General features: G+C 39.4%; 1 protein-coding gene across 9 annotated transcripts in view; it reads left to right on the top strand.

Annotated features, from left to right (window-relative positions):
• Positions 1 to 5,861: 5,861 nt before the first annotated feature.
• Positions 5,862 to 10,017, top strand: part of ppip5k1b (diphosphoinositol pentakisphosphate kinase 1b) — a 46,877-nt gene continuing 42,721 nt past the window's right edge. For 5 of the 9 annotated variants that reach the window (XM_085412846.1, XM_085412847.1, XM_085412850.1 and 2 more), the window contains exon 1: positions 5,867 to 6,072. The gene's annotated coding sequence lies outside the window, so the exon portion shown is untranslated. Of the gene's footprint in view, positions 6,073 to 10,017 lie in introns of all 9 variants that reach the window. The other 4 variants (XM_085412848.1, XM_085412851.1, XM_085412853.1 and 1 more) reach the window with 3 other exon arrangements.

The raw sequence follows: 10,017 nt of genomic DNA, 5'->3' as shown, positions 1-10,017 counted from the left end.
AGGTCTCTAATGTGAAAGTGAAGGCTTCATGTCATAAGGCCTTCTTTCAACCAGTCCTGGCTGCCCACCTCCTCCTGATATCTGTTAAGAACATGGGGTTTTGTGTGTGTGTGTGTGTGTGTGTGTGTGTGTGTGTGTGTGTGTGTGTGTGTGTGTGTGTGTGTGTGTGTGTGTGTGTGTGTGTGTGTGTGTGTGTGTGTGTGTGTGTGTGTGTGTGTGTGTGTGTTGACACAGTCTCTTGCAGTCTATCAAGTGGGAGGGCTACATTTTTACAGGCACTCTGTAGAAGTGAATAGCTGCTTTATATCTGTCAGGCCTTACTCGCTAAATATAAATGCATGTACGCATGTCTGTGTGCCCACACTGATAGCTCAAGTGAGTGCATCTGGGCAAAAAATGGACAGATAGATCTCGTTTTTACCATTCTGTAATTTTCCTTAACAGACTGTGCTATATGTTTCTAGGAAAAGAGAAAAAAAGTAGCTTTATGGTGCAACTGTTTGCTGCAGTCCCATTCCTAATTGCTGAGAAAAAGAAATGTGTCACCAATTTAAAAAAAAAAAAAAAAACGAAACAAAAACATGGATACTAATGATTTACAGACTTCGAGAGGAAATGCTGACCAATACGAAAATCGCACCATTTATGTTTAGATGGATGATAGTTGACTACCCCCACCCCCACCCCCTTTTTTTTGTTTCAGTCAAAGTTGATCCATTTAGGAATACGCTAACCATGCTAATGTCCTCAAAGATCAGCTTCCTTCAACAATCCAGGTGAGAATCTGTGCATCTTCCAGCATGGTTTCATACCATGTCACAGTTCAAAAGTAAGATAACTAAGTGGTTATATTTTGGTTACAAAGGCACACAGGCAAACTTAGGCTACTTATACGCATGCTGTGATACAATTACATTGTAGTTTCAACTAAAATACATTGGAATTCAGTTTAATTACAGGAGAATTACGCTGTTAAAATAAACACACACACAAAATCCCACTGGGAAAAATATCCAGAACCATGGCACAGCAGGGTGAAAAACTACAGAAAATACTAACATAAATGGTCTTATTGAGGTGATAGAGCAACTTTGTACTTAGGCACAGATTCTCCAGGTTTCTGGAACTGTTTTGGAGGATGAAGCATCATCGTTCCAACACATTTTCCTTCAGTGGTGTCTTCATGATGGCGGTGGAGAATGTTATTTAATGTTTAATACAACTAAATTCTCCTATAGATGTTCAGTTGAATTGAGATCAGGTGACTGCAAAGACGATTTCACATGATCATTAATTTCATATTCATCCAACTGTACACTGACCCCTTTGTGCCTGCTGCAATATCTTTGTATTGATTTGCTGTGACCCTTCCTTCCAAATGAACTGAAAATTCTCTCAGCGAATAGAGCCACTGAATCCCTTTTTCCTTTAATATTTACTCATCTGCATGAATTAGCAGTGTTTTACTTCCTTAAAACCTAATTACAATACTATACTAAAATGCACTAATTGACATTTTAACCACTGTGTTCTACTGTACTGCATTTGTTGACTATTAAACTGTTTTTGATGTTTTTAAAAAACAAAGAACAAAGGTGATTCTTTTGCCACTCTGTCACTGCTGCATTATTAAACCACAGTGAGAAATATCAGTGTTGTCATGTATGAAGATAAAGGAAATGCGACGGAATGAAGAGCGATAACAAAATGTTCGCTCACTTCAGGGAATCTTTGGGGGAAAAGGAGAGAAGGTAGCACACAGAGAGGCTTGATGCACCCGTTCACCTCTTTAACTGTCAGTAATGACTGTTCACAGTCTTTACCCATGCAAGAAAACTACATGAGGAGAAGTATCCAAGATGTTTTTTTTTAATTATTTGGTTTAACATTAAGCTAAGTTGGCCTCAGTGCACACATTTAACCACCTCCTCTGTAAATGCTCACTGTTACTTTACTGCTTACAGTTTAATGACTTTTTAGCAAAGAAGTCTTTCAAATAAAAAGTTCCCTCCTGGTTTTTGTCTCCTTGCAAGTGAAACGTGACTTAAAGTATACAAAATAAGAGTGAATGAGAGTGAGCTTACCGAATCAGTGGAGACAGAGTTCTTCAGAGTGCATTTAGTTAGTTATTTCACACACAATTCATAATTTCCATTGGGTAAAAAGGAGATTTTTGAACACTGGATAGGTGGTGAGAGAGAAGATGAGAGAAGGAGGGAGTGGTGGTTACTGGTTTTAGTGAACACTACTTCCTTATGCTGCACAGACTGGCTTCCCTTATTCTGCTGCATGATGGGGCAGAGAGACTCTCCACATTTTCTTGACAGGTTGCCAGATTCACATCAGCCTCACCAGGCTGTCTGGCAGTGAACGGTGCTGGTCTCATGCTGGGAACAACTTCATGGGAAGCAAAGAGAACTGCAGCATTGGGAAGTAATACATGTGAAGCTTGCATCATATTTTAGCTGACAGCCTTGTGGAATAAAGTGAAATTAAAAATCTTTGTGTGTTATATAACTCAAAGCATGCAATCCATCCTTCCATCCATGAAATAATGAAGAAGGAGGAATACTTCCATATTCTTTAATTTCACCTCAAATCGACAGCTAGATAGTTAACACTTAGACACAGCTGGATGCTTCAACAGGACGATGATCCCAAACGCAGATCAAAATCGGTTCAGGAATAGATAAAGCAGGCTAGCATTAAACTTCTGGAATGGCACAACCAATGCCCCCAACTGAACCCTATTGAAATGAGGAGATTATGGTTAAAAGCTGGGTCTGTGCAAGGAAACTAACTGAGAAGAGTCATTAAATATTCACCCAAGATTAATGCCAGAAGCCCGCGGATGGCTACCAAAAGTGTCTGGTCGAGGTGCCACTTGGTAAGGGACTCTTAATTAAATATTAGTGGAGGTGTAAATGTGAGCCTGGCCTGCCAACAAAGGAAGAGACGAGGAGGAAAGTGTGTCAGGAGGCATCAAGAGAGAAGGAAACGCAGTAATAGTAGAGACTCTAAATGTAGGGACGATGCCTGGTAAAGGGAGGCAGTTGGGTGATGTGATTCAGGTTAAAATGTGTTTTAAATCTGCACCACTGCTTTTTGTCATGAAATTACCTCCCACCTACACCCTCATCTTTTTTCTACTGCAGAAACAAAAGTCGGCTTTTAATGAAAAGTCCTTCTGTTAATAATAAAACAACTACATTATTATTACTGGTATCTTTGTTTTTAGGGGTACTGTGATGAAATGTAGGAGCCCAAAAATGGTCTAAACTCACTTATGAGAACAACACAGACTACATGTGTGTGACAGACATGGAGACAGATGCAAGAGGAACAGAATGAGTGAGGATGGATGAAATTCATGGGATCAACCATCCACAGCAATGGACAGTGGACAAGAGAGGTGAAGATGAGACTGCAGGCAGGGTGGAGTGGGTGGAGATGTCAGAGGTTATTTGTGACAGAAAGATTGTAGCAAGAATAAAAGGAAATGTTTACAAGATGGTAGTGAGACTTGTGATGTGTGGTTTGGAGATGACAAAAATACAGGAGACTAGAGCTGGAGGAAAAGTTGAAGATGTTAAGATATTCACTGAGAGTGACCAGGTGATTAGGAATGAGTGGGACAGCTCAGGACACAAGGTTAGAGAGCCGAGATGTAGATAGCTTGGACGTGTACAGAGGAAGGACAATATGGAGCACCAGGCAGAAGGGAAAGACAAAGACCACAAGAAGATCAGAAGATCCATGAATCTTCTCTGATCCACATATCTCCAGAAAACATTTATGGATGTAGTTAAGGAGGACGTGCAGACTGTTCGTGTGAAAGAACAAGAAAGATAGGGTGAGATTCAGGCAAATGATCGACCTTTGGCGACCCCTAGAGGGAGCGGCTGGAAGAAAAAGAAGCTTTTTAAATATCTGAATTTTCATTTATGTTTTTAAGCGCAATTTTTAATTTTTGTATACTTTAAAAAATCCATTAAACAATTCTTCTATCATTGCTGTGCAGATTCTATAAAATTTTTAGACTATACCAGGGGCGATTCTAGGATCAGAGCTTTGGGCTGCCCAGCCAGGCAAGATAAACTTTACTCTTCACAATGAGACGTCTTCCCTGTCTCTGTCAGTTCCTGCATCCTTAAATGTCTCCAGTTGTCCCGAGTTACCTCTGACTGTCTCCTTGGTGTATTTAAACCCCTGTTCCTCTCTGTCCTCATCGTCTGTTGCCTTCATCTCCATTATCAGCCATTATAATTTTACCATCTCTGTGCAAGTCTGCAAATTTCTTTATTAAATCATAAGATTCTTAAATTCATCAGGTCTCTCTGTGCCTGGGTCCTCGTCACAAAACATGACATCACTGTTTTGTACATTTTAACACAATTTAATCCCCACATTTGTGAAAGAAAAGCAAAACACTTTTTTGAAAAGTCTGTAACAAAACCATCAAATCTGATAAAGGTTTTTAAATGCTGCAAATGAAGAATGGATTGGAATAAAAAAAATACATATTCTAACCTTAATTACTGGGGGAGAATAATGAATGGTGATCATAGTGAGTAAGAAGTAAACTGAGTGCATTTTTTGTCAGAGATTCACTTTGAATGTGTATTTATAATACAATACACTCAATACACAAAAAATACACAAAATACACTCCAAAAATAGAGTTCTTGAAATGTACAAATGTACAAAATGTTGATAAAAAATGATAAAAAATGGAAGCAACTTTGCCTATGGTACAATGTATGAAAAGAACTTTACTGCAGATACTACTACGGCTCTGCAGATTTTTTTCTTTTATTTTAACCTATGTCGCTGCACCTTGAGTTTGGCAAATCTGTCTGTCACTTTTTGGTGGTCAACTCTCTCAAGCAGTTTAACAGTTTCTGTTGTCCCGGTCACTGTTTCCTGTCTGTTTCCTTACCTGTTTCTTCCTGACCTTGTGCTTCCTCCTCACGTTCCTCTCTTTCCTCTCTCCCTCTTTGGACTGACAATCATACACAAATAGATTGTATTCAATTACATGAAAAAATTACATTAATTTGAAAAAAATATATATTATTAAGATCACTAATAAAAAAAAGTCCTCTCTCAGTGTACTTTCAACCAAAAGGTAAATAACCAAACCACATGTACATCTAACAAAAGATATAAATATTGAAACTCTGATCCAACATTATCCTTTATTGACGGATCATTTGTTCTTTCATTGTTACCTGAATGTTGTTCCTGGATTTAATATCGGCACATGCACATATGACAAAGTAAGCAGCTTCTCTCATTCCATTTCAAACAAGAACGTGGCAACAACAGTAGGCTAAAACAATTTTAAGTTTTAGATTTTAAATAGGCTATATAAATTTCAATCGGAGCAAAAAAGAAACATGGTCTGACTCCTACCTAACCTAACTATATAAAGAGTAACTGAAGGTTAAATGCAGCTAATATGTCCTGTTTTAAGCCAGGCACTTACAACTCCTCTCCGCTGCATCTCAGCCACCATCGCTCTGGCAGGTGCTAGAGCCAGAGTAGGGGAGAGCCGAGCTGGAACAAACCATTTTGGGAGGGGGGGGGGGGGTATCTATACTATTTTTGTTAAAATGTTACGTCTCAACCAAGTACTGTATGCTTTTTATATTTTTATAAGTGTGTCACACAAACAGCAAATATTGTCAAAAAAGTAAGAAATCTTTGGGGGTGCTTTGATTTATTTTGCTGAAGCACCCCCAAAAATGGGCTAAAATTGCCCCTGGACTATACCCTTTTATTCATCTCACCTTGTCTGCAGCGATGCACAATTTGGCCGCTAGGTGGGAGTAACGTCACAGCTTTGACAAACGATACCTTCCGAATAAAAAAGGAGAAAAAAAAGGAAGGAAGCAGCAGCAGCAAAGCGCCAGCACTGACCTCACGTGAACTTAAAATGTCGTTTACAACTTCACAGGCAGTTCAGAAGTAAAGAGAGAGGTAGTAGCCGTTTCCCTTCAGCTCGGGTCAGTCAGCGGAAACAAGGAAGTGAGCAGCTGACTGACTTCCAGTTGTTCTCTGCTGCCGCTGGTAAGACTTGTTCACTTTAACGCTTTGTATTGTCTCGTCGCGGCGGAGCCGTGTGTTCGGAGAAAGTGTGGGTGTGTGTTTTCTTTTTGTTTGCTGGACTTTGTAGAAATGAAGAAAAGCAGCGCAGCTTTTTGTACCCGGCGTGTACGTGTGCGTGAGGGGTGCTGAGTGGTGGGCAGGCTGACGCACTGATTTGTGCGTGTATTTCGTTTCTCTTTGGAGCCACGTTCCCATTTTTAAACCTCCAAAAGCCTCATTCATTGTTTTTGAAGCGAAAGCGGAGGGAGACCTGTAGTGTTTGTCCCTGTTGAGGTGTGTAAAACATTTAGAGAACGAGGGGTTTGCTATTGTGCAAAAGCCATAGTATCAGAACTCATCTGAACCATTTCCTGAACATGAATTCAATGTAAAACACACTGCAAAGAGACTAGGAACACGTGTGTGTGTGTGTGTGTGTGTGTGTTCGTTCTAACAAGGCGAATACTTGTGTCCAATGAATACGGAAGTCGGGTTTTTTTTGTTATTCTAAACACAAAAAATTGCTTGTCTTTATTTTTGTTTACTTATTTATTTATTATTCAATTTATTGTCGAACTATTTTGGTTCAGAAGTTGAAAAAACGAGTCAGCTGTAAACAAAGATCACAACTAGTATCAGTCTGGTCCTCCGTTTGAGCATTTGGAGCACATCCTCTTGTGAAACTCTTGTGAAAAAGGGAATTTAAAAAAAGAAAAACGATCTACACAAAACCCTAATTAAACGCTACCTGGTTCACAACAAACTATTGTTCTAACTGACGGTGTTCAACAGATCCGCATTTTTTTTTACATCGCTATAAAAGGATCTATTGACTCCAGACTTACGTGGAACAGTAATCAGTTGTTTTTGTCTTGGCTTTGGCCTGGTAAGTGTTACAGGGATTGGTAACGTGGATAGACAGGCTGTTTTAAAAACATTTCATTAGGCTGTTTTATATTCTTTCATCTTAAGTGAAGAAAATGGCCTAATGAAATGTTTTTAAAACAGCCTGTCTAACACTTACCAGGCCAAAGCCAAGACAAAAACAACTTAAGAAATGTTGGCCACTCTTTATGTATTTTCATTTTCAGACAGAACCAAATCATCACATGCTATAACTTGTCTGGTTTTGTAATAATAAAACAAAGCTTTTGTTGAACTCAAATTAAAGTCAACACTGTATCAAGACAGTTGGGTCAGGTCACGATTACAAAAACAGCCCTGCTGTACTTACCAACTGTATATCATATATTAAAAGACTTTGAACATTTAAAACTGTCTGAGAGCTGAGCTCTTGTTGGGATGCATTCTCTTCTTGCTAACTGAGATGAGTTGGACTTGATGAGCATAAAATCTGAACATCATCTTTGAACACAAAGGTTTTGTTATTTGCATCTCCTCATGTAGAGAGAGGTTTATTTCAAATCACACATTTCTATAGTAAATAGTTGAAAAACATGAACTTCTAATTGTTTGTCTAATACTTTGGCATTGTATATGTGACCATAGGTGAGCTCTTTATCAGTAGAAAGAGCTGTAAAAGTAATAAAAATACAGTGAAAAGTCCAAAATGTCTGCCCTCCTGCACATTTTCCAAAGCCAGCCAGTTTTAGCTGTGCTGCCTCTGGCCCCGGGCCTTATGTTTGACACCCCTGCTCAACCGGGTTCAGTGTAAGGTAGCCACACAGTTCTTTACTCACTCTTTAGGATTCCTCTGTCCTCTCACCCCTAAAGCCATTTTCAGAGCTTTTTCCTTTATGAGAAGTAAACCAGTAAAGCTGCGTAATAGTGGAAAAATCAGGTTGTGTATCTTTCAACCTAACATAAATGAACCTATTAGTTTACAGAGGTCGTGTGTCCTGCAGTAACACTCTGATAAGTGTATGTAAGTAGTGGACCTTTATACTGGCAAGCCTTTTATGGGCTCTTTTTTTTCCCCCAGTGAAGGCAATTTGTATTTGCATGCAAAGCTAATTGTGTGCTCAGTGCATAATAAATGTATAATCTTGTAGTGGCCGCTGTACCTGCTGTTCCACTGGCTGTGTCATAAAAACGTCACACGCATGTTATCTAGCTCTCCACGGTGATATATTTCAGGGCTGATGTTCACCTGTACTTCAACAGGAGGCTTTATTGAATATAATAATTAACAGCTTTGTTAATGATTTAGTTGTTAACAATTTTTGGAGAACAATAACCTTTTCTTTGGACCATCTCAAAAATTATGCTTCAGTGACTCAGTAGTTTTTTGTGTTTAATAAAAGGGAGCCAATAACTATTCAATCAGTCCATGGAAAACAAATAGTCCAGCCGCCCATTACGTCTCTGTATTTCTCATTTGATAGCTAATCACAGAATTGCTGATGGCTAAATTGAACTAATGACTGACTCCTCCCCGTCATTATGGCGACACCGGCGAACTGTGGCAGATTGTCTCAAAGGTTAAAAGCCTTTTATTGGAGCCCTGTTGCTGATCTCCGGTGCTGCTGTGATGAGATGACTAATCCCCCCCGGACAAGGAGCTGCAGGTGACAGCTGGGAATGTTATAATTTAGCTGCCTAATTTATTTATGAGCGAGCAAGGTTTTTATTTTTCCAGGGGAACAAAAGAACCGGCAGACTGGAGAGGATGCTGTAGTCATTTTTGTGTGTGGTGCTTTTGTTTATGTCTGTTTGTTCTGCTTTATAGAGAAACATTAACGAATGTGACTTCAGTGGAGCTTCGGTGGTACTGACAGATACAAGATTTCTATTTAGTTTAACAACAGAGAGTGATGCTCTAAAGTTCAATAAATAAATGAAATACTCTCACTTGCCACTGTATTAGGTACACCTTGCTTGTATTGGGCTTGCACCTTCAGAACTGGCCGACTCCATAATAGCATAGATTCAACAGAGATTTTGTTCCATATTGTCATGATGGTATCACACAGTTGATACAGATTTATCATCTGCACATCCAGTTTCCCTTTCCTCCGCATCTGCATCCTGCTATATTGGATTGAGATCTGGTAACTCTTGCAGTCAAAGCATACACTTATTGGATGGTCTTTATCCCACAGCAAGATGTTATTTCTCAAATAATCCCAGCAAAATGCTTCAAAAGGCAAGCTCCAATACCTAGATCAGATGGAGAAGTTTGTTTGCTTGTGTGATTGGGTGACTGTGGCATGTTGTATAGAGTGCTTAGGGTACTCTGGTAGAGTAGAAAAGTGCTATATAAGAATCAGTCCATTTAACATTTACCAAAAACCCTCCAGAGTCTGAGGTTCCTTTCCTCATGGTAGCTCAGTGTCCCTGCCACAATATTAAGTTAAGTTTGAAGTTAAATAAATGTTCTACTCTATTTTTAAATATTCAGGATTTATGTAATTTATATTTAACACACTCACTCATCTCACTCAAGTCTTATTTTGTTGCCTGTTAACCATTTATTAAATCTAGACATAGGTGGTAAGCAGCGGCATTGCTTACTACCGATGTGTACGCACCGTGGATACCTCATGAATGCCAATCCAATCTTCAGTGTGCACTATACCTCGAAATATTGTAATGGCAGTGGTGCTAAGAAAGCTGATAGCAAATGCACGCGCTGCTCTCACTGAGCCTTTGCTCAGGCCCTGCCCAGTTATTTATATTAGAATAACTCTAGAATCTGGAATGCCAATTAAAACTTGCACTGCTGTGAAGTGTTTGCATTCAGGTGTTTCTGGCCGTCACACTATATTTCGCTCTGTTCTTTAACTCTGTCTTACTGGTGGCGTGCTAAAGGTCATGACCTTGGTGTAACAAAGGCTGAATGACCTCAGGGTCACTGTCGGTTACTCACAGCAGTTATAGATGTTTATTTACAGTTTATATCTGTTAGAATTCTTTGACCCTCTGGCCAGCAAGAAGGGCTTCCACTTGCTTTACTGCGACCTGTCA

Source organism: Rhamphochromis longiceps, linkage group LG7, assembly GCF_057381845.1.
Source record: "Rhamphochromis longiceps isolate RC_006_pf linkage group LG7, R_longiceps_female_GT1.1, whole genome shotgun sequence".
Lineage (NCBI taxonomy): Eukaryota > Metazoa > Chordata > Actinopteri > Cichliformes > Cichlidae > Rhamphochromis > Rhamphochromis longiceps.
The sequence above is the reverse complement of the archived record's forward strand: the minus strand, read 5'-3'. Positions and strand labels throughout refer to the sequence as shown.